General features: G+C 36.2%; 1 protein-coding gene across 4 annotated transcripts in view; it reads right to left on the bottom strand.

Annotated features, from left to right (window-relative positions):
• Positions 1-26,627, bottom strand: part of CETN3 (centrin 3) — a 608,779-nt gene that overhangs the window by 196,338 nt on the left and 385,814 nt on the right. Inside the window, exons 10-13 of one of the 4 annotated variants that reach the window (XM_081053675.1) lie at positions 22,479-22,670; positions 18,684-18,793; positions 18,284-18,341; positions 11,597-11,647 (exon numbers count right to left, since the gene is read on the bottom strand). The gene's annotated coding sequence lies outside the window, so the exon portion shown is untranslated. Of the gene's footprint in view, positions 1-11,596; positions 11,648-18,283; positions 18,342-18,683; positions 18,794-22,478; positions 22,671-26,627 lie in introns of those variants that run through there. The other 3 variants (XM_081053672.1, XM_081053674.1, XM_081053673.1) reach the window with 3 other exon arrangements.

Genomic DNA, 26,627 nt, shown 5'->3' with positions numbered 1-26,627 from the left:
GTCACCTCTTGTATGTCACAGAGTTGCGTGAGTGGTCTTCAAGGAGAAAGCCAGAAGAGGGCACAGAGTAAGAAAGAATAGTGCCAATGGTTTATCTTTTAATTTTCCAGCTTTCTCCATACAATATTCTTCTTTTCCTTCAAATCCCTTTTTATTTGAAAATCTAACAAACCTCCAACCCACTGAAGTTTGGGGTCCATGATGCAATTTTTTTTTTCTGTTCCACTAATTTCCCTGTGCACTCTGTACTCCCAATCCTAGCAATGCTCCCAGTAATGATTCCAGATTTTTAAGGATTCTAAGGACAAGGGTCCTTAGACCTAAGGACTCATTTTGGTTTTGAAGCTCTGGAAATTTTGTTGCATTTTCAATGTTATGTTTTCTTTTCTAAAAGGATTTTAGAATGCTGATATTAGCATATTCCATCCCATCTACATGACCACCTTATAATAAGGTATTTAGTTTACATTTGATCACATTCTAAGGGATTTAAGGCCAAATGATGTCCAGCATGATTTCTAAATGAATTTTACACAGTAGTTGTCATAGAAAAGATGTGGAAATATACTGACCAGAAAACACCTACAACAGACAATGGGGGCTAGTCTGACTGCAGTGCATATTGCAACAGTTCATTATCAGTAAATATCATAACAAATATGCTCTGGAGAATTTTTCCATTGAATTATTATTTTTATTACTGTATTTCATGTTTTGCACATACTCTTAAATCAATTGGCCCACAAAAATAATAAGAGTACTGGTTAAAACTAAAAATTCATTTAAAAAGGAAAAAAGTTATAACGATGATGAATCAAATTATAGTCCCTTGTGCTCAAAAGCATAAAAATTATGTTGACATCAAGTGACACAGTAAACACAGCAGTGCATTTGTTACTTTTAAATATAACATGAGAAATAGTTTCAATAAATATATTTCCTCATTTTTAATGTTTGTAACTTGAATTTTATGTTTTATAGATTTGTCTGAACTTAATTTGTACATTGTGTTTAATTTTACAGTTGTATAAAATGCATACTTTGTTTTATGTTTATACAATATTTAACAAACTTTATATTGAATAGGTGGTGGTAAATTATCTAAGATTACGAAACACTAGAATAACAAAGTCCTATATACGTAAAAGGAAAGTGGCTTGATTATTTCATTAAAATAACCTACACTAACTCTTCAGCATTACCATCATTTTTAAAGAAGCCGTGGTAATCCAAACAAATCTTTACTTAGTCCTTTGGGCCTTCACAGGACCCTGTGTGAAATATAGATCGGGGCAGTCACCAACTAGAATCTATTTCTCTGTACTATAAGATTGTTGATAAATCACATTGATCTTGGTTCATTCTCAGACTCTGTGTTTTCCCCAAGTACCCAAGGTAGTACTGATACAGGGGGTCCCAGGTGTACTCTTAGAGAAACATGCTTGACCATGCTAATGTGGAAACAAGCAAGAGGGTACACTGTGTTCTTGGCAATTGTGTCATAGACATGAAAGACTAAATAAGTAGAATGGATGGAGAGTACAACTAGAAGAATATTCAGGACTACTCTGTGACTGAATATGAGTTGGTCATCATTGTTTCATCAGTTTTTTAACTATGAAGTTTTATAGACATATCTACCCACTTTGTGCTCAAGTATGAGGCGTCTACATTTGTACGATACAAGAAGCTTCATTATATATGGAGTTAAAAGACTAAGCTTTTTAGATTTACTGCCTTAGATCATATATCAGTTATTCCATTTACCAGCAATGTGACTATAGACAATTAGTTCTTGGTGTCTCAATTTCTTCACCTATAAACTGCGAATAGCAATTATCTCACAGGAATAGTGAGAAGGTTGAATGAAATAAAATGTGTAAAACTAGAATGTTGCCTAGCCACATATTGAGTCCAATAGATATTATTTGGTCTTTTTATTGTTGTCTCACCTTTATCATTGCTATTTTCATAATTATTATATAAATAACAAAATCCACAAATATTTATTGGTAAATTCTATTTATAAGACATGGTGTTAGAATAGAGGATAAAACTCAAGTCCTGCTCCAAAATACAAGTTAATACTAGAAGAATTTTGATATGTACCCAGATAAATATGATAGAAAGTAGAAATCAATGTAAGAGAAATGAATGTGGAAAAAGTTCAGAGAAGTGTGACGTTACTTGTGACCTATGTAAATAAGAGAAAATCAGAGATGCTTTATGGCAGAGTGCATCTGTGCTGAGAATTGAATGACTGCAATAAGGAGCTAAAGAGAAGGGCTTTCCAGGCAGATAGGAATAGCATTACAAAGGCAATAAGGTAGAAAAGTATTTGGGCATGCTAACAGTGAATTATTCTGTGTGCTAAAATACCAATTACCGATGGAAAGACAACTTGGAGATGAGCAAAAAAGGTAAATTGGGGGGCTACATGGTAGAGATCCCTAAATACCTTACTAAGTTTGAGTTGATTCAAAAGACCACAAGAAGCCCATAAAGGGTTGTGAGAATGGGAGTACTGGGCAAGACTGGTCTGAAGGCCATTAGCAAGACTCTGAGGCAATCATTCTCAAAATGTGGTCTCTCGATCCATAACATCACCATCACCCCTAAATCATTAGAAATGCAAATCCTGGGGCCTCTTCCCAGACTGGCTGAATTGGAACCTCTGGGGATGCAGCCATGTTCTGAGTTTTAACAAGTCCTCCTGGTGATTCAGACACAAGCTCAAGTCTGAGAGCCACTGCTGTAAGGTACAGAACAGGTTGGAGGGAAAAGAGATCATGTCTGGAGTCCACCATCAACCAAGTGAACCAGTGAGCATGCTATTGAGGAGGCTATTGAAATACCATGTGAGGGGAAGTGAGGGCCTGGACTAAATCAGTGGAAATAGAGAAAAAGTGTTGAGCCAATAATATCAAAAAAATAAAGTCAACATTCTTGGCATTTGTGAGCCCTTGTCATTATTAGTTTAAAAAATGATTTATCAAAAAGGTAACTCTTAGTTCAATCTATTCATATTAGAAGTCTGAAAATGTGAAAGTGGGCAAATGGCACTTTACCCCTCTACTTAAAAATAATAATAATAATTCCATTACAGAAAAACAAGAGAGACTATTCTGATGCAAGACCATTTAAATTAGCATAGTGAATAAGTGTTGTGTGAATTTGACAAACCCTATTATCAGTAAATCTAGTACCAGATCTCTCTTGCTAAATTCCAACTGTATTTGGTTTCACACTGTGATTTTTTAATGGTTTTATTTGTGCATTATTTTAATTTTTCATTATATATTGTGCAATTTAGTATTCTCCATGATTATGTTTTCACTGAACAGATGCACTACAGTTTCACTGCACCAAATTCTATGATCCATAATTAGATGTCAATATGTTTTCTTTATGAACCGAATACATTTTTAGTTACTTGGACATTAATTAAAGTCGCATGCTGAATTGTTACATCCTTTCAACACATTTTTGAGGCAATATTTTTGGTTTACTTGAATGCTTTAAAACATTCGATTTTATACTATATAATTCTTTTTTCCCCCATAAGAACAGATACTGTAGTCAACATATAAATATTAATTACAGAGTTGTACCACAGAAGCCATTAATAAGATAACCATTCACATGCAAAAGCAATGTCATTTGATGATTAGAAGAAAAGAGTAAGTTTGTTTTTTGTTTTGTTTTTTTTTTTAATTGTTGCTTTTTAAATACAACCATGATCTATATTTATTTTCATGGCAATTCAAGGAAAAAATAATTGGAACAAAATTTCAGAATACTGGCAAACAATGACCAATATTGAACTACCATGAAAATAGAAGCAAATTTAAAATTGGACAAAAATTCACACAAAGATAAAAATAGCCAGGATGATAAGGTGAGAATGGAGCTCACACTCATTAATAATATTATGTTGTCCTATTTGGAACATTTTGAACTTGTCATGAATTTAAATGATCCACTCATCTCATAGGAAAACTGACAACAGTCTTTCCAAAGGAAGAAGAACACATTTCTAGACTCTAACAAAATATTGGAAAATCAAACTACAAAGTGTCACTGCTTTTATTCCAGGTATCCCATCTATTTTCGTAAATGTAGTTTGGAACAGGCCAGAAGTTAGGAGAGAAAGGGAAAATTCATGAAAATTATTTTCGCATGTCTCTGTCATTCTATCTCTGCTACTCGACTGTTTTCCCATTTAGAGTTACATGCAGTTCATATGAAAATTCAGCAAGTATAAAACACCTCTCAATAGAATTGGCATAATAGAAACTATCATGTTTCCTAACACTAGTCCAGATTCTCCCTCAAATATAAGGAGGCATAAAGGAAAAAGCTATAACCTGTTTGGAAATTTGTTTATCGACAATAACTCCTCCCCTTGGGTTTCTATTTACTTGTTCCAGGGAATATCACATATGACAAACTGATATTTATTTGGTTTTCTATGAAGCATCCTGAACTACATGTATCTGTACGAAGTAGACAAGGAACAGCTGTGGAGTGCAGTATGTCAGCATTTTAAGAGTGAGGTGGTATTTTGAGAATATGTTTAGGAAAGGCTAGCTACAAGAATTGAGCCTACGAATCACATAGCCACATTTTATCAGTAATATTTACAAGCATGCTTAACAACAAAGTACCAAAGCTGAAAAAAAAAAATTTCTCCCTTGAAGTTCCCAGGAGAGAGAAGCAGGAAGTCCTTATCTGTTGAGAACATACTATTATTTAAAATTTTTCTTATTTGTTGGGGAGGTTCCAAGTTCACACTTAAAGCAGAACCCATGCCTGTAGACATGCTGAATCTCATGTCCCACCTCATACCTCCTGAATCATAATATACAGTTTGACAAGATCTTCCTGGTGATGTGTATTGCAGAATAAAGTTTTCAAAGTCCTTCTCTAAGGCTATCAGTTAGTCACAATAAATTCTCATAAATCATAGGTTCCACCATATCCACACCACCTCAGATATTTGGGGTGAAAGATGACTGCATGAAAAATATTTGGGACATGTACTAAAAACATATATTTTTTATATATCTGAAAATCAAATTTAACTAAATATCCTATATAATATAGCAACCCTAACCCTATCTGAGATATACACACTGACTATGTCTTTACCATTTTGCACAATGAAATGCCCTCCATCCCTACCTGAGACTAACGTTTTCCACAGGAGCAGATTTCTTTGGCCTCTGTCATATATTACTCTGAACAGCTAGAACTCACTCTCCTATCTGGTTTGCCTGTGCTGAGACCACCCAATGATAAGAAAATTACTAAAACTGATGGTAACTTTTTCTTTCTCCTCGAAGTTTTACATCAATATTAGCCAGTCAAAAAGTAAATACACTTCCATTTCTGGCAATATGGTACTCCCAACCCTCCCACTGAATAAATTAGAAAAATGTTAATAATATACCTTCTTAAACACTTTCATTCACAAGAAAATAACAAATATTCAGACTACAATCTAAGTGAACGTGGAAAATTGTGTTAAGAGGATCACTAAAGCTAGATTTAATCCTGAAGGATTTACTAAACAAAGTAAACTTAAAGTTTCCTTTCCATGGTTTTCAAGGACTCTAGGCACAAGAGACAAAGACAGATGATCAGAGTAAAGAGTCAAAGAGAAAATTCTTAAATAGTTCTGACCCCAGAGGTCCAGTCTTCACAGCAGAAGTGAGGTTAAAGGTATTCCTTTTGAGATATCATAAGAAAAAGATAGTTTTCACCCTAAATTCACATATGTAGGTACTCAGAAAAATCTCAAGCCAAAAATTGAATTTACATTGGTCCCAAACTAAATAATGCACACAGATGCCACATACAGGCAATTAGAAATACCCATCTAAGCACCTACCCTCATCTTGGACTGAAATATTTTCCACAGATGAAATTCTAAGAAAATAAGGTCTTAGTACAAAATTACATAACCCACCTAAACCCCCAAAGACATAAAAAAAGGGGGGATAAAATAGCAGAAATGGATTTACCAATATAAAATATTAAATAAGTACACCTAATATAATTTTAAATAAAATGAATATTAAAATATGAGTAGAAAATCAATATAATATTAAAGGAAATGACTAAGCAGATTTGAAAGGAAACCAGAGAATTGATAGAAATAAAAACATAATTAAAATTTCAATTTCAACAGATAGATTTAATAATAGATCAAGGATACATCAATAAAATGATGAAGAATCTAAGAGAAAGCCCCTAAAAATCTGTGATCCCCTCCCAAAGGTCCAATATGCATCTAAGGGCAAAGTTAAAAACATAAGTAAACAAAAAACAGCTTTCACATGATTTTATAGCCATCTTTAATCTACACAAATCCAGTGCTCTGAAAAATTCAAACTAAAATTTGAATTTACAGAAACATATACTGAAGAAGAGAAAAACTGAATATTTATTTAAAAATAAAATTTCTGAGAATTATCCAATATGAATGAAAGACATCACTCCACATATTCAAATATCCCCAAATTCCAAGTTAGAAAAATGAAAAGAAATCCTTTAGACTCAGCACAGTGGGACTGCAGAATACCAAAGATAAAGGGAAATATATTATGAGAATTAAAATGTCAAATTATTTTTCAAAGAGTGATCGATAGGCTGACAGGTGACTTAACGCCAGAATTCAATGGTATTGTATATACAGTGTGATGGGGGAAATAATTATGAACAATGAATTCTATAAATTCAATGTTATAATTTTTATGATAATAATAGTAGTAATTTATTATAGAGTTAGAAAATACAGACCAAAAAACCCAATACCAAAATCAAATACTATGGATTACAAGATATTGGAATTTAAGCAGTACCAAAATTCTCATACTCATATTGTTAGCAGGGTAAAGATATTGCTTAATATTAGATGGTTGTATATTAAACAGTGATATTAAAATATCTAGGTTATTCACTAAACATATTATAGTGATTGGAAGCACAAAACCACGTTGCTGATCAGAGTGTAATTAAATTAGAAATAATTAATAAAAAGATAACTAGAATAACCACATGTTAAAATTTTTAAAAAGTACACTTCTTAATAATCATGATTCAAAAAGTAAATATACTAAAAATAATAATATATTTAAATCCAAATGATACTAAAATATTATGTATCATTATTCTGGAGTGCAATTAAAACAGTATTTAGATGTATTTAGGAATTTATAATTGTACGCCTATTTTAATAAATAAGTCATATGATCGAAAAAAATAAGATAGAAAAATAATATGAGAATAAACCTTAAGAAAAGAAGAAAAGTTATTATGAAGATCAAACACAGTAGTTAGTGAAATAAAATATACATAGCATAGAATGAATCAATAAAGCAAATTTCTTACTTTTCAAAACAATAATAAAATTATCAATTATCTGGCACAAATAATGAAAAAGTAGATAAGACACCAAAAAATAGGAATGAAAAATGAGGCAGAGCTACATTAATACAGGCTTTACAAACACTGTGATTTTTATATGTAAGAATAAACTTTAAAACCAAGATTAAACAGAAAAATTCCTAGAAAAATATGACAATAAAACTGCCTAAAGATGAAACAGAATAGCTTAAGAGTTCTATACCCTGTAATGAAATGAAATTTGGAGAAAAATTCTTTCTATACTGAAAACTCCATGTCTAGAGAGTTTTACAGTGAGTTCTATGAAGCAGTTAAGGACCAAATAATTAAAATCCTAAAAATCTATCATAAGGTAGAGTAAAAAAACAAGAACACTCCCCAGTTTATATTATGAGATTATAATATCTTGGATACAGACCCAGACAAGAACAATATGAGAAAGGGAATCTCATAATCACTGATGCATAAATCTAAATATATAAGCAAATTAAACCTACCTAGCAATATGTGAAAAATCATGACTGAGTTAAGTTAGCCCAGGAATATATGGTTGTCTTCACATTTGAAAACAAATTACTGTAATTCATTGCATTTATAAAGGGAAAAATCATATGATCATGTCTATTGGTTAAGAAAATTTAGAAAAGTTGTTTAATAATTTGGGTATTATACATGATTTTTTAAAATTAAAGTTTATTGGGGTGACAATTGTTAGTAAAGTTACATAGATTTCAGGTGTATGATTCTGTAATACATCATCTATATATCACATTGTGTGTTCACCACCCAGAGTCAGTTCTCCTTCTATCACCATATATTGGATCCCCTTTACCCTCATCTACCACCCTCCTCCCCCCTTACCCTCTGGTAACCACTAAACTATTGTCTGTTTCTATGAGTTTTGTTTCTTCATTTATTTGTCTTGTTCTTTTGTTGTTTTCAGTTTTATATACCACATATCAGTGAGATCATATGGTACTCTAGTTTTTCTGCCTGACTTATTTCGCTGATTTTTTTTTTTTTTAAGCAAAGCAAAACCTATTAACACACAAGAAATAGAAAAGAACTTCCTTGTCTAGATAAAGTTAGTTTGGAAAACTAGTTAGTAAACACCATTCTTAATAATAAAATAATAAAAACTGTCCCTACAGCATCAGAAACGAGACTATTTCCTGTTATCATCATTTCTACTCATGACCGTACTTACTTGCCAGCACAGTAAGGCAAGAAAAGTAATCAAAGTGAATAAATTGGAAACAAAAAAACTTCCATTAATTACATATCTACAAAGTCTAAGAAAATCAACAGACATATAATTAGAATTGATTAGAAAGCAAGTTTAGCAAGTTTGCAAGATACAAAATAGCATACAAAAATAAGTTATACTTTTTATACCGCAGCCACAAATTTAGAACATACAATATTTTTAAATGTTATTTAATGTTTTATAAAAACATACAAGAAGTCTGAGGAATAAATATAACAAAAATCTGTAAAAATTTTACAGAGAACAATATAAAATTTTTATAAAAATAAAGAAAACCTATAGATGGAGAGATGTTCAGAGATTGGAGGATTTGATATCATAAAGTTGTCAAATCTCCCCAAATTTATCAATAAAATTCTAAATAATCTCTAAATAAATATTTTTAAGCATAACTTAACAAGCTAATTAAAAATGGAAGAGCAAAAGGATAAGAATTGCTAAGCCTCTCCTGAATAACAATTGGAATGTATCTCTTACTAGATTTCAATAATTATTTTTAAATTATTGAAATTAACATATTGTGGTATGCCAGAGACTGAAAAATAGTCCAGTCAAACAAAATACCCCAGAAAAAGTCCTATGCAGTCATGGAAACTTTATTTGTGACAAAGGTGACTTTTTAGATCAATGGTAAAAATATGGAATTTACAAAAAAACGTGCTGGGGCAATTGATCATGCACATGAAAAAAAGATAGAACTGAATTTTTACCCCACATCCTTCACAAAAATAAATCCTTGGTATAAGAGTCCTAAGTATGAAAACAAAACTATAAACTTTTATAAGATAATATAGGAGACTATTATATAAGTGCACTGACATAAAAATTTTTCAACTCCATACAAACAGTGCAACTCATACAAGCTAGGATTGAAAATTGAACCACATTCAAATTAAGCAGTTCTGTTAAACAAAAGACACCATCCAGAAAAAAAGAGAAAAACATTTTTTAATATATTATAAAAAAAGACTAGGATCTAGAATTTCTAAAGAATGATTGCTAATAAATAAGAAAATATGGAAAAGAAAATGGGCAAAGAATTGAACAGACACTTCACAAAAGAGGAAATCCAAATAGGTAATAAACAAATGAAAACGTAATAAACTGCATTCTTTTTCAGAGAAATGTAAATTAAAACTACAGTGAGATAGCATTACATATCCACTAGATTGGCAAAAAATGTAAGTTGGACAATAGCGAGTGCTGGTAAGCATGTGATGTGAAGCAAACAAACATTTACACATGTATACACTGCTGGTCAATGTGTAAATTGGTGAAATACTTTGGAGAACAGCTGAGATTATCCAGCAAATTTGAAGACATGTATTGCTTTTGACCGAGAAATTCCATTTCTAGGTTTAAACCCTAAAGAACACTTATATATACACACCCGAAGAACATTCATAATAGCACACCCACTAAAAATACAATAAAGAAATCAGTGATCATACAGTAGATTGCCAGAGAGCAATAGCGTCAATTAATTAAACTTACTTGCTTTGATGTCTAAACCTTTGAAACTTAATACTGAGGGAAAAAAGCAAGTCACAAAATGTATACAGACTTATTCCATTTATAAAAATTAAAGGCAACACCCAAAAGTAAGTACTATACAGTTTAGTATTAGAAAAATATGGTTAAAAATATCAAGAAAGGCAAGAAAATTATAAACACAAATTCAGAATAGTGATTTTTCCTGAGTTACATGGAAATGGGATGGATTCATAAGAAGGAACACAGGAGATTCAAAGGAATGATAATATAAGCCTTCTTTGAATAATGATTTTTTGTACATTACCTATATTTTATAAATATTTATTGGAATCTACTCAATATTTTATAGAGCAATTCAAAAGTATTAATATAGAGTGAATGGTTTCATTAATCCTCACAGTCAATACAATTGACTTTGAAGGTAATGTTTTGCAAAATCGACATAGAATTTGAAATTGGAGAAGATTCAGTAATGTATCAGTCTGTACCACATCAAACACTGAAAACACTTTAAGCAAATCCCTACTTGGAGTTGTCCCTGAATTCTACTTCTTTACTTAACACTTAGTAAATGATAAACTAGGACCCAAAGACTGTATAAAGAAGTCCACACAATGATTAAATGTTTAGCAACATATTGGTTATCAACAAATATTTATTGAGTACCTATTATATGTAAGCTAATATATCTACTACTGTGGAATTCATAAAAATACAGATACTCAAATCTTCTCCTCCTGTCACTTGAAATTTCTAAATAATCTTCTATTCTCTCTCTCTCCCTCACTGACCCTCCTCCCTCCCTCCGTATCTCAAGGAAACCCAGGCCAACCATCTTTCTTGTGGCTCCCAGACCCATATTTCTACTGTACAGAACCTACACAGTACCCAATTTATGATAAAACTTTCAAATGGATTTCTCTGATAATTCTTTTCCTTGCAAGCCTCCAATGGTTGCCATCACATTCAGAGCCAATACATTTAAATGCCTACCAGGTCCAGGCAGGTCATTTAGATGAGCAAAGCCTGCTAGAGGGAAGAAAAAAGATGGAGAGCAGAAGCGCTATATGAAAAAAAAAAAAAATGCTGCAGCAAATCTGTTCCAGCCATGTATTGCCTCACAGGAACAGAGGCTCAGTTTTGTTCTTTCTTAAGAAAAGCATGAAATCTGGATTGTTTTATTGAAATCTCCTAACTTTTTGATTCATTTTCAAAACCATAAAAAGACTTCCTGACCTACAAAATAAAGTACAAACCCCTTGACATAGCATGCAGGGTTTTTCAAACTGTTCCCAAACTAACTTCTTCACGTCTCTTCCCACATTCTATGTTCTGCAGTCATCCTTCCTTTACACACCATGTTCTTTGACAGTTCTAAGATGCACCTTTAGACTGTGGGTCAATCCTTGATCCAAGTCCACTCACCTCTAAGGACTGCACTCAAAGCCAACTCCACTTGAAAGTTTTCTGTAACACCTACAGGACAAAGTCAGACATGGTTTACTATATCTGTCTCCTTTTCTTTGTTCATATACATACAGGCTGGCCCTGACTTTCGAATTTTCAGCTTCAGAACAGCCAACACTTTCATGCATTATACATCGACATTCCAAAGTGCCTTTTGTATGCCAAATCCAGACTTTCATACATCAGCAGATCAACGAACATTTTGCACTAATGTGCGGTGGCACTGCCTGACAGCCAAGAGTTCTGTTTGGGCAGTCATGCCATCTTTGTCTATAAGAGCAGGTTTTATGTAATTATTTGAATACTTTTTGCTCTTTGCCCTCATTATTTTGCCAAAATGAATGGAAAATGAACATTGAAAATGCTGATAATAGTGATAAAAATCATAGGTCTCATAAGCTTAATACAGTTGAAACAAAGATAAAATCATTAGGCATTCCCATTATTGCATATCTTAACCCCAATCAGACTCTTATTAGATTTAAGCCCAGTGGTTCAATTACGAAGAAAAAATAATATACGATTAAGGACTCTGTACAACAGGCTGGAAATAAAATGTGGAAGATTATGTGTAAATGGCAAGACATAATTATAGATTATATCATATATTTTAGATCTCAGGGGAAAAAGAAAACTATATAACATGTAAGTCTATTTTTTTCACTTCAACATTTTGACTCTATTATGTGTTTAAGGAATGTAATATGTATGAATCCATGGATTTTCTATGGGTTCTTCCATTGGGAATCAAAGCATTTTATTATATCCTTAAACTTTGGGTGCCCTGGATCCATTACCTCTCTCATTTGCTCACTAATTCACACACCATCCATCCAGGGCTATTACGGAACCTAGCCTTACTCCAAGAGGACATGAGGACATATACTTGTGAACCACAGAGATAAGACATCAAGTATTAGGGAGTGGGAGAAAGAATTCTAACAGTTTCTGATTATGTGTCAGTTAAATATATATATATATATATATATGATAGATAGATAAATAGATAGACAGACAGACAGACAGATAAACTCTATTTATCCTCATAAAAACTTGTCAAGGGTCATTGAGAAGATGAGGAAAATGAACTCAGGGAGTTTAAGTAACTTACTCAAGATCATGAAACACACAAGTAGCCAAGCTACAGTTTAAAACCAGCTCTGTCTAAATCCAAAGTGTATCCTCCTTCAAAAACACAATGCCTTCAGTGTGTTCAATATTACAAATACTGGTCAAGGCTATTATTAAATGATCAAAAGATGCATGTTCTTCTGGTCCTTCTTTTCAACTTGCCCCTCTGCCTATGACAATTTAACCTTTTTTTTCCACAAAGTTCTAAGGCAGCCATTTCTCATACAGTTGGTTTGAATAGCTGCCATAAAGGAACATCTTGTTCCTCATCCAATGAGTGCTGATCTTCTCTTAATATTAAATGTTTTACACAGCTCACTTGCAGCCAAACTGTTCTGAAAATGAATTCCTTTCGTTCTTCTCAGGAGTGCAATTTCTCTGTGTACGTCTTCTCACAGTTCTTCTATTCAAAGAAACTTTGAAATTTCACGATGCACGTGAAAGTCATGCAATAGGATGAAAATCAAACCTAAACGTCCTGCTCATAGCAATATGCCATGTGACGCCATGGAATCACAGCAATTTCAAATGTTTTCACTCTATAAATATGTCCTCAAATATAATAATGAATAATTGAGGACGATTCCTGTGGATGATTACTCCCTTGCCTCAATTTCTTACTGCCCTTTTCTTCCTTAAAGCTATGCAGTTAGTGCCTACAAAACTGATATACCTGTAGGTCTTAATGTCTAAGGCAGGTAGGTTTAAAATGTCTACCTGCCCAAGCCCATTAGTTTGTGTTCCTTGGTATTTCCATAAAGTTAATAGGTTCATGGTCCCTGCTCCATTTTCTATCTTGTACTCTGACTCTTCAGAAAAAGACAACCACCAGAGGTTGCAAAGACTTTGCTCTCTGCCTGCAATCACTTACCTGCATCTACCGTGTTTCCCCCAAAATAAGACTGGGTCTTATAAGGTTTGCTCCAAAAGATGCATTCGGGCTTATGTTCAAGGGATGTCATCCTGAAAAATCATGCTAGGGCTTATTTTCCGGTTAGGTTTTATTTTCGGGGAAACATGGAATATCTACTTCTACTAGCTGGATGTCCATTGCAGACATTATTGGTGGCCCTCTTGGGTATATAGGGATCCCTTTTACCTGTTGCTGTTAGTGCACCTGCTAATAGCTCATATCTTCAACCCCCTTAGACAGATAACCCCACCAGGTATTGGGATCCCTTAACTTGAGTGACCTGAGAGAAACATCCCCACCTTGGGTGACCCTGAGACAATGAATAACTAATGTGAATAGCCCTCCTTCCTCAAAGAAGGACAGACTTTCTGATGCAATTTATACTCCAGTGCTTCCCTGCGGGATCTGGCTAAAGTAGGCCACTCGCAATCAAGTCTTTGCTTTGCTTTTTCCCTTTCACTATCTCCCTGTCTCACTCTTGTAGAGATTTCTCCTGGACACAAACTCTCTTTTCTAGTTTTAAGCTTTGTCTTAGGGGGTGCTCTACTTCTAGGGAAACTGATCTAAGAAAATGCCTAAAACCAAAACAGAGAGCATGTAGCTTTTCTTTTTTTGCTGGACTTGATAGCCATAACCCAGTTTATCGGTTGTGTGACTCCACAATTCTGGATTGTGGAATGTTCCTCCTAAAATCTTTGTGTTCCTCCTAAAATCTTTTTTGTCTGCTGCATCAAACTGGAGGTAAAAATGGATTTTGAAATCCAATCTGGTAATTTCAAAATCATTGCCTGTCCACCCCTTCATGTCTTAGCCAGATTTTCGGTGTACATGTTACTCTCTCAGAATGAAAGGGAACCTGTGGTTTTGCTAGGATGGAGATTCAGGGTCTCAACATCTATGGACCTATGGAGATCCATAAGTAACTGAAGGAAATACCTTTGATGGAAAGAAGGCTCAGGACCAAAGAGACATAAGTTAACTACAAAAAGGCAAAAATAAATTCCAAGGCAAATGTAAGGGTGAAACAATAACGTAGTTAGATTTATCTAGTTTGCAGTTTGATTCACTTCTTAGCTTGCTATCTAGCCACCTGAAGTTGGACTTAACTAGTTTGCAGTTTAATCTACCTGGATATTCAGCTATTCTCTCTTTGTTTCTCCCCTAACTGATTGATTTAAGAACTCTGTTCCCTTTCCTAAATTTACACATACCTCGTTAATCCATTTCATCAGCAGAATCCTAACCTGAAAAGAGCAATTTCTTAATCCTCAGGAGTGCAAACACTGGAATCCATTTTGCAACTCCCTTGCAGTTTTCACCTGTGATGCATAAATCCCCACGCCACGTGGCTGAGTCCAGAGATAACAATATCTTAAGAGTCCAGACCCTCCGGGAAAGGAAGTCAGCCCTGGGACCTGCCTGACTGACTCCCCCTTTCCTTTGTTCTTCTTCTTCTTCTGTACCCATAAAACCTTCTGACTGATCTGGGATCAGGGAGATGGCCTTGGACAGGAGTCGCCATTCTCCCAGAATGCCGGCATTATGAATAAACCTGCTTTTCTTTCCACCAACCTCATCTCTCGATTTTTAACTTTTTCAAACAGCAAAGCAGCCGGACCTTAGCAAGGTACCACGAAGAGCTTACAAGAGGATCAAGAGATGGATCATGGAGCTTTGGAGGGTGAATTAAAAGTTTATCTAGGTACAGTTTCAGGAAGCACTGACCTCAAGGACATACACCCATGGCCTGTGGACAACTGGTGAACTTTTACTGAGTTAAATAACTGAGTTATTTTTCACACACCAGAAGCCTCAACCCTATTCACTTTCTTGGAGATTAATTTAGTTCTTCTTATCTGACTTCCAGAATGCACTTTTGGAAACTTCTAAGCCATTTTTCTACCTTTGAAACTTTGATTAGTGCTCCCCAGTTAAGATTCTCGTATGCTATTTGCCCTGAATATCCGACTTCCTTGCTGTAAATACAACCATACAGAAATGGGATTTCCTGTAGACTTGTGTGCCTGAAACTTTTTCAAACCACTCTATTCTGTTTAACCACACAAATAAAAAATATGGTATTTCGTAACATTAATTCAAATTAATTAACATTAAATTTGATCATTCACGTTATTATGTACTATTTCTAATAGTATACCTACTTCCATCTTCCAAACTGAATTAAAAACCCATAGAAGAGTCATATTAATTTCCCCTTCAAATCCTAGAGTTTTTGTCAGAGTTCATCTCTCATAATTGTTTTGTTTAGGATGAATAAATAGCATGTATTTATTTAGCATTAAATGATTGTGTGCCTATTATGAACTGGAACCTTTCCCACCCACTGGTATATGTGTATCACTTTGAGTTATACAAACATGCTGTCTCTTCATGGAATTTTATTTGAGAAAAAATCGTCAATAAATAAATAAGGAGATAGTGGTTAAGCTTTATAAGGGCAATAAAAGAGTAACTGGCATGGGAGAAGGACTCCTTCAGTTAGAGTACACAGAAGGGATTGTCTAAAGAAGTGGTACTTAGGCTGAGAAATAAAGGAAAAGAGAGGAAGGATATCCTGGGAGAAAGCAAGAACAAACATAAAGTTTCTGAGGTAGGAAACTGGAAACACAAAACAAACAAACAAACAAACAAAAATCATGTTTAAGAGACAGACAGAAGGTCAGTGAGGCTGGAAAGCAGTGTGAGAAAAACACCTGCTACCAAATGCAGCCATAAAGGAAGGGGCAAGCAGGTCAGGCTGAATCACTAAGCACCTGAAGATTCAGTCACAGGTATCCCCACAAGCTGCCTGATGTCTGAGGCCCAGTACAAAATGAAAATGTGGCGCTCCTCTTTAAGAAAACTGGAGGGGTGGATGCAGTTTAAGGTACTAAAATATAACTTATTTTGCTTTCCCCCTCAATCTCTCTTTCGATCTGTCCTGATGTTTTTCATTTGCTGTTTAAGGTGTCACTCCCTCTGGCATGGGGATATTTGCTGGACAAGCCCATAGAGATATCCAGAGCCGTGCCCCATCCCAAAACATGGCAGGGTGTGAGCACACAACCCCTCACCTTCCCACACCTCTGACCCTCCTCAGAGATGGAGATGATGTAAATTTTTTGATTCAGAAAAACTGTTACTATTTTCATTTTCCATGGAAAAACTAGGGTGTGGAGAAGTAATGCCTTAACTAGCCAAATACAAAATGAATGTACTTGAAAGACAATTCCAAGGAACAATAAACCTGAAATGGTCATGCAGTGTATCCTTCTGCTTACAAGAAATACTGCCTCAATCCTGGATCTAAAGATAGTCAAGAAAAAGATGATGAACCTCTTCCCATTTCTTTCTCTCTCTCTCTCTCTCTCTCTCTCTCTCTCTCTCTCTCTCTCTCTCTCTCTCTCTCTCTCTCTCTCTCTCTCTGTCTCTTTCAACTAATTTCCCAGTTAAATCTCAAGATTTCTGTTTAAGCCAGCATTTTCTCATTCAACATTTATTGAGTACCCACCATGTGCCAGGCACATACCTGAATACCTTAACACTAAAACGAAAATGCAAACCGTAACATGACTAAATGTTTGCTTTTTATACAGTACAGTGTTTTTACAATTAGAGTTTCATATTCCCTATGAAACTGAACTTTTAAATTTAGTGTATTTTAATGTTCCAAGCACTGCTCCACCTTGTTTAACACCTCAAACCCTAAGACAGGTATTTTTATTCCACATTTGTAGATGAGGTAACAGAAAAGCAGTGCTCTTAGGTAATTGGAGGACTGAGCCTTCTGCTCGGAGTTGTCTCACTCTAAAGCCTGCATTAATCACGCCTTTTCCCTTCTTCCTCTCCTTCAATGAATTGCCTTGCCTCTTAGGTCCTCACATTCACAAGTACACAACAATTCAACAATTCTGAAATATCTACTTGAGAAAATCCTATTGTATTTATATTTAGTTAGTTTTAGAAGAGCTGTACTTCAAATTGTTTGCAATACCTAAAAGAAATTTTGAACGCAATGTTAGTCAACTGCAAGGCTTGCACATAGTATTGGCTATAAATTTTAAGCATAAGTGCCTCACTGAAATATTCAAAATCAAGCATTTTCAAAGAGACAAGTTTGTGACTTAATGTTATTTATTAGCTTATTTGTAAGGGTCACATTTTCAGAAACTTTAACTGTTGTATGTATGTGTTTAAAGAGCAGTGTGTATAGATCAAGGCAGCGATTTTTCTAAATGCATCAAAAATATCATAGAATTCCCAGGGACCTACTGATTAACCCAGCAGGATATTAATTATAAACGTATCTGCCATTCCTATTTTTTGTTCTTTTTCTTTAAACAGTAGAGTAATTCAGACCCACGTGTATGATTAGGTGTAGCTATTAGCCGGGCATGATGAGTTAGGTTTAGATACACATGAAGCATCAAGGCAAATGAAACAGTTCACTAGAAAACATAACTTGTACTGGAGATTAAATGTGTAAAGTAGGAAAAACAGGTGTTGTTTTAAAAACTTAACCTAAAATAAAACTGCATATGAGGTGGATGAATGTGAAAGAATAGAGAGCTTCATTGTTTCTCGAGAACAAGAATACTTACAGCTCCTGTATCTGTGACTCATTCTTGTACTGTAAAATATTCGAGGCATTACTCATAACTACAAAAAAGACAGAGAATAGTTTGATGTCAGGGCAAAGGACAAGGTGAACAAGCTGGCATTCTACTTGTGACATTCCCATTTATAAGAAATTGGACATTTTCTCTAATTTGTAGCTGCTTTTCTTTCTCTGCAAAAATAAGTACATCATTTAAAACAAGTGATCAATCCTTGGTTTCAGCACCAAACAAACAAACAAACAAACAAACAAACAAATAAATAAATACTAAAACAAGCGATCCACATGCTTCAAATCTAAAACTGTCACAAAGGCAAAATGGAAATAAGGCATAGGGAGTACAAGACATGTAGCAGATTATAATAAACTCCCCTTATATTTACCGAGCAATGTAGGTCTGTGATTATTATGAAGATATGTGCTTTAGTGAGCAGAGAATTACCCTAGGGGCATTTTCTTCAAGCATTCCTTCTCTTTAGAGCTAAAATGAGCACTGAAAGGAAACAGACATATGATCCAAATGGAAAAAGTATTGATAATGCATGAGAAGACCAAGATGATATAAATCTTCTAACTCAAAAAACATTCTTTTGCAGATAAGACTAGTAATTTTAAGCAATAATTTATTAGCAGAAAAAAGTTCATTTTATAGCCTTTTTATGGTTGTTTTCACTAAGTAGTACACTCTAAAATCAAGTTAACCTTCCATAACAATATTAGCTATTAAAGCAAATACTCAACGAGAATGGGGGAGGGGTGGAATGTGTGAAAATGTCACTAACTTCCCAGTAATACAATTTTAATATTTTCATGGAAACTATAGAATTTATTTTAGTTTGTTTCTTTTGCCTATAATCACTATCACATTTGGTTAATTACATTTCTAGAATTTTACCATTTTTTCATCCTCCAAAATGGTTATATCTGACCAGGTTTTTAGACTTCTTATTTGTTTTAGAGGATAAGCCTTTAACATTGACATACTGGAGAAACCACCATTTATGGCAAGAAACACTGGGAATAGCTTATTCTGAAATCTTGTTAGGTAGCTGCTATGGACTCAAAATGATAAGGACAGATATCATACACCTATATCAAAATATATAAAATAAGTATAGCTGGTTTCCTCTAAGACAATGAACCATCACTGGATATTGGTTTTGTAGTCCAGAATATCAATCCTAGTGTTACAGAAGTCTCATTCTTCTTTCTGACTCAGTGAAGAATTAAAGGTCAGCAAGCTTATTAATATGCAAGCAGCGTTTATTAGTGATACATTCTCAGGGAAGAGAATGGGCCTAGCCAAGGTCATGGAGAGAGGAAGTGTGTGTGTGTGTGTGTGTGTGTGAGAGAGAGAGAGAGAGAGAGAGAGAGAAAGGGGGAGAGAGCAAGGGCAAGAGAGCTCAAGGGCCAGAGAGAGACAGCCCTTGTCCTGAGTACTTAGAGTTTGCTGAGTGGGGTGAAGGAGTTACATATTGATTTGGCAGGAAAAGTGATACATGCTCTTCCACAGGAGGGCATGACTTCCTAAGTTGGGTGGAGGTCTGTTGGTTTAGATTCTTATCTTGCTCCAGACCACCTCTTCTCGTCTCTTGTTGTAAAAACAGACACATGGCTGGAGGCAGTTAATCAAAGCGAGTTATGAGCTTTTATCTGTAGGCACTATGGATCCTCTGCCACCCCTCCTCCTCCTCCATTTTCTAACTTCTATCTAACACTAAGTATTCCAAAGAAATCTGAAGGCACAAATAGCTCTCTCAATGTATCTAAAATCTATTGAAAAATGATGGGATAACTGAAGGTGGGAGGTGGGGTTCTCAGCCTTGACATTGTTGACATTCTGGGCCAGAGAATCCTTTGTCGTGTGGGGCTGTCCTGTGCATTGTGGAATACTTAGCAGTATCTCTGGACTCTATCCACTGGATACCAGTAGCAATAGCACCACCCATGCCCCCCTAAGGAAAAAAAAAATGTATCAAGACATCGACAGTCTCCCCTGGAAGGCGTTGAGAACCGTGCAAGTAGATGACTTTGACACAGGCCAAGTGAGTAGGCCCCCCAACCCACTGAAAACCTTTTAAGTTTTCTTTCCTACAAGGATTTTAAGTTTCCCTTTACTTATATTTCCTACCCCCCAGTTTTTTAGCCTCCTAGTTCCTAATCTTAACCATCTCTCAAATCAGCTTTTCAATCTTAAACAGAAGATTGCTCCTAGCCTGAATCATAGGAAGTCCCCTGCCCCGGCTCCAGGCCATTCCAGGCCCAGCTCGTGAGTGAACACTGCCACCTGAATGACTGGTATCTTGCGGGGGTCTCTTGTCCTGCTCCCCTCACAAGAATGCAGGATATGGTGAGGCCAAAAAGGAACACCAACGGAGCCATGGATAACGGAGCCATGGGGTTCATACCACTATAATCTCACTGGCATGGGGTTCATACCACTATGATCTCACTCACTCCAACTGTGGTTGGAGACACAGGAAGCAGGAGCCATACGATCCAGAATCTGATAGCTGCTTCTCTACCTACCAACCAACCCACTTGCTAACTGCAATCTGCTCTTGCTAGCTCAGGCATGGCAGTTATGTCAGTAGCCAATGGCTAACTGGTTACAACTGATGGCCAACTAGTTACAGCTGATGGCCATCTACTACCCAAGCCAGCACCCTTCCACGTGAGGCCTAGAGCCTGGAAACTGCTCTCTGGGACTCTGTCCCCACAACTGGGGACAGAGAAGACCACAGGCTCCACAAAGTGAAAGAGAATCTCTATCACACAGCCACCTTGCATCAATGGCTTTGGGTCTTGTTTCTTGGGCCAACACTTTTAACTCTATGTGGGGACAGAGCAAGGAGTGCAGTTTCCAGGCTCTTGGCCTCACATGGAAAGGTGCTGCTCAGGTAAATGGCCATCAACTGTGATTGGATGGCCATCAGCTGTGGCTACTTGGCCGTCAGCTGTAAGCAGTGAGCCATTGGCCACTAATATAACTGCTGTGGCAACTCTAGCAAAGAATGGGGGGGGGGGCTAGCCAGAAGATGGTGGCTGAGCTAGCAAGGATAGTGGGTTGCAGACAGTGTGGATCCAGCCTCCAGTGAGACTATAGTGCTACCAGCAAGAATATAGCAGTATGACTCCCCCATCTATGGCTCCATGGATGTTCCTTTTTAGCCTCACCATATCCTGTGTTCTTGTGTGGGGAGCAGGAGTTGAGACACCACCTGATAACCCGCACAACACTCTGTTTAACCAAAATCTATTTGACTCATTTAGGGACCTTGGGGATACAGATCATACCCCAGCAAGATTGCCAGTTCAAACCAAAGAAGCCAACGTGTTTGTCATGAGAGAGACCCTGCTCGCTGTGCCATGTGTCATGTGGGGCTTCCTGCGGGGTCTCAGCTCCCTCTCCCCACAAAAGAACGCAGGATATGGCTAGGCCAAAAAGGACTCCCCTATCTATGGCTCTGTGGGTGTTCCTTTTTGGCCTAGCCATATCCTGCGTTCTTATGTGGGGAGTGGGACCAGAGGCCCCACAGGCTGCCCCCCATGACAGCATTCTTCCAGGCAGATGTCGAGACCCCTTCCTCTCTTCTGAGATCAGATAGGGTGAGAGCTCTGTGAATTCCCCCAATAGGTAGGGACAGGTCTGTGCCCCTGCCCAGCAAGAGGCAGATACAGGCGAAAAGACCTCCTGTCCCTCAACTTCCCATAGAGATTTTATGGGGATCACATCTCTCAAGGGAAAAGTAAGGCAGGTAGTTAGAGATAGATATCAGGTCTCTACATTCTTGCAGGTCCAACACAACCCACCCAAAAGACCTCCCCTCTCCGCCCAAAACTTCCCCTTTTCACTTTAGTTATCTACCCCTATGAGGAAACAAATGGGTACAAAATACCCAATTAGATTAAACTGGCCACTCACACCTATGCAGTAAAGGCCACAACGACCTTCATTTCACCTGGGCCTCATTATACCACATTATAATATCATACATATGCCCGGAAGTTCATTAATATCATTATAACAGACTGGCTTCTGGGAAGGAACATGCGCAGTTTAAAAAGATGAGGTAATAGCCTCTTGTCAGTCACAGGTGTCAATCAAGTGGCCCCATGCCTGGAAAGGAACAGCCAATTCTAGGGGGAAAAAAGGGATAAGAACGCCAAGTCCTCACCAGTCAGCGCCTCTTGAGTTTTGCCTTTGCTCGGGAACAGCTCCTGTTTCTTTGGAGTGTATTATCTCTTCTAATAAACTATTCTTTCACCACTTTATTTCTGTGTCTGGTTCAATTTTTTGCTCGAGATGCCAAGAACCTCGACACTGTGCCGAGAAGGTAACAATTTTTATGCATTGTTTCTTCCAAAACCTGTATCAGAACACATGTACAGCATCTAATTTATAATACTGCAAACATTCTGAGGTAATAAAGTGATTCATTACAAAGATCAAAATAAGGACATGGACTTTTATTTCAAGCCTAATAACCTCAAGGTAGCCACTATAAATTTGAGAAAGGTTTTAGGAGCAAAAGCATATAGAATATTAAAGGACACCATCTAAAAGAATAATTTTGCGTGGGCATCTGGAGCATGAACTTACTGGAAACAAATAAATTTGAAACGTATTAAGTTTATAAAGCGACTGTATTGCCAAAGAAACAACATGGCTGGTTGAAAAATCATCTGTCTGCTCAAGACTTAAAACAATTCTTTGGCCCCCAGCCTTCTAAGAGCAGGAAGTGAGCTGAGAAAAAGGTGCTCGAGTTAAAGAGGGCACATTACTCAGCATCCACTTCACCTGGGACCATTGAGAAAACAGACAAAGGAACAGAGCAGAATCCTGACCTAATTAAGGAAATTCCCACCCAATCCCTGCTCACCCTCACACCCGCAAGGTAGGGAGGGGCCTTCACCTTATCTGTGCAGTGGGATTTCAGCTGTGAACCAAGGACTATGGATTGTTTCCAACCCTTCCCTTTTTCTAATTAGAGAATTTAATTGTTGTGTTTAGGGTGGAGGGCAGATATAATTTGTCTTTCAAGTTCATGGGACTCTGGAAAAAGTAAAGACACAATTAGATCTCATTCAGAGGCTATCATGAGTACAGACTTCCTGTACTTTGAGTTGGACTCAATGATTGAACAAATTTTAGATCATCTGCTTGGGGAGGGATTGAGTTTGTTCCATGAGTGGGATGAAAGGAGCAAGGGGATATTTTGTGTGACTGGAAGGTTGGATTATAGCAGAAACACTTACTTATCAAATACCCACATTTCTCTACATTTTCCAGCCTTCCTTACAATTAGATTGAAATTATAGGACTAGTTCTGGCCCCCAAAGAACTGTAAGCAGAAGTGACACAAATCACATGCAAGCTGTGGCAGTTTAGAGCACAGTACCTCCTCTGAATCTCTTTTTGCCTTTAGTGGCCCTCTTGGAAGCCATGTTGAGATGGTGGAGGTACAAAATGGAGTGAACCTGAATCTCTGAGTCACTGCTTGGGGAAGGAATTCTGCTGCCCTTCACCAGACTTTGTATTAAACCATTGAGATCATAGGGTGTATTTGTTACTGCAGAATGGATTAGCCTATACTTTCTAATACAAATCTCTAGCCAAAAGCTCTCCTATCATCACAACCACCAACAGAGCTAGAAAACATGTCACTGCTATATGGCCTAGCTACAAACAGAGCTGACTGCTGGTGAGGACGTATTTAGGGTTTCATTTAGAAATCATTAGATAGTATGTTACAGAGATATGAAAGAGAAACAGACCCTGGAATAAAGATTGCAGGGGAATCCTACACATATTTCCCTCTCTGAAAAGTAATACAACATGTATGTTCCCTCTTGATAATATATTCATTACCTGCTGGAAAATGCACCCATTCTTTTATACAGTATTTTGAGTCCACAAGCTCCTTCCATACTGTCATATTTTCTGCAATCAATAAAGAACCTCCTTTCCTCAGCCAGCAGCTTTACTGGTACCACTCCTTTTGTATATTAACCAGCACCTTGGTATCTTTAATGGATCTTGGGTTAAGGCTAAACTTTCATGTCAAGTTAAAGTACTTTTACACTTGGGGTGGAGGGCAGATATAATTTGTCTTTCAAATTCGTGTGACTGGAAAAAGTAAGGACACAACTAGTCTTCATTCAGAGGCTATCATGAGTGCAGACTTCCTGTACTTTGAGTTGGACTCAGCAGTTGAACAAATTTTACATTTTCAACTTTCCAAACCCCTGTTCCTATACTACCAGTTTTCATCATCCACAAAATATGTGGTCTAGTTTATGTAATGAAAAAAACATTGTCAAAAACAAACAAAACCCCTCCAGCAATAATAGAGAAATAGCAAAAGAATGCTTAAGTATAATTTAGTTGCAAATATTTTCTCACATATGTGTATATATGTATATATTCTCTCACAAAAATTATTTTATTATTTTCCTGAATTGGTCTTTGTTCAGAAAAAAAAATTGCACAGTACACGCCTCAGCTGCTTTCAGCATAGCTACCCATTGCCACGCCATTGTTCTTTCAAATAAAACTTGTTCAACACCTATCTCCCTGTAAAAATCTATTCTTTTTCATATTCTTTCTATTGATCTGAACCAGCAGTCCAGCTTCCATTCACCCACGTGAAAAATTCAGAATTATCTTTCAACTCTTCTCCTTCCACCCTACAAGCCATAAGATACCAAGTACTACAGAGTCTAGTTGCCAACAGTGACCCTATGATCTAATCGATTTCTCCATTCTCAATCACCCTGTCATAGCTGAATTTTTTGACCCTCATAAGAGCTGCTGAACTAATCTCCCTGCACAGTCTTTCCTTACTCACTGCAGTCTTCACACCTCCACCAGACTCATTTTTTTATCAAGATGCCAATTGTGCTATTTTCTTTCTAAAATCTATCAGATTCCCTCCATTTCCTACTGTAACCCATCTTCATTCTGTCACCTAGAATCTTTTCTATAAACCTATCCTATTTTTTCTAATTTTAAATCTTGTTTACCTTTAGCCTACATTTCAGAAAACTGGATTGCTCGATCTTCCTTGTGCTCTTTCAGATCAGGTCTTTTGGTAATACCATTCCCTTTGGCCAAAATATCCTCCTCATTTTTCCACTGATAGCCTATCCACCTTTCAAGGTCTATCTCATCAGTTACATCTTCAGCAAAACCTTTCCTAATCCCACCAACTAGTATTAGAGCCTCTTATATAGGACTAATCAACTTTAGATTTTTTTATATGGCACTAGTTTAAATCTTTATTTTGTTATGCCTTTGCATTATTTAAGTTACTACTAATTTATGTTATTTGATGGCAAAGGCTAATGTAAAATAAAAATTAAATAGATGATGGCATGATTTGATGTATGGAAATAGCATAATCAGTCTACTGTACTGAAGAATCTTCCTGCTTCAACTCTCTTCATTTCTTTCTTCTTTACCTTCAAAATAGGAATTTGAAAATTCTCCTTCTTTTAGGAACACCATAATTCAGATAAATTTGGAAGACTACCACTCCCTTATTCCTATGCTGACAGCATCACATAAAATACCATCTTAAGCACATTTTACTCCTGGGTCCTCGCTATTTGGACCTTGAATATCAGTGCTCCCATACTTCCCCACGATTGATTGCTCAGTTCCTCTGGCATTATAACAGTGCGCTGCATCAACGCAATTCGGCCCAATCAGGAGCTCCACAGAAAAAGTATCTTTATGAATATTTTATTAAATTGATCTGAGCAAAATTCCAGAGAGATTCAAATTCCCATCTTGGTTTCTGCATATGTGCCAACTTTTGTAAACATAGCTACATATTATACATGTCATTAGAGATATAAAATGAACTCTCAAGGTAGATCATTCTCTCTGTAGATTTCTCAAGACAAAGTCACACCTGCCTTTTTCTATTAGCAGGTCAGAGTATACAATACTGATTTTAAGAAAATAACTATAAGCATGAATGTGGTAATATCAGAGACCCTCTATTTAAAAATGCCTTGACCTACATTTAAAAAATCTCCTATGAACAGGAACTGTTCCATTTTACTCATTGAAGTGGCAATTGGAGTCCACAGTTTTGAATATTCTGTACCTTTTCTCCTCTCCAGTGATATATCTCCCAAAGCATTTTTAAAAATCACTGAATAAAAGAAAAATACAACATGCATAGCTGTACTTATAAACATACAATAATAAAATGCTTAATGCACATATCTGAATACATAATTCAAAGGAAGCCCAATGAAATAAAATGAAAAGTGTCTCTACTATTCTCATATCATTTTCTTGGGTGACCAACTAA

The sequence above is a fragment of the Rhinolophus hipposideros genome (genome assembly GCF_964194185.1).
Source record: "Rhinolophus hipposideros genome assembly, chromosome: 7".
NCBI classification, from domain to species: Eukaryota; Metazoa; Chordata; class Mammalia; order Chiroptera; family Rhinolophidae; genus Rhinolophus; species Rhinolophus hipposideros.
This window is presented reverse-complemented; position numbering and strand designations above follow the sequence as displayed.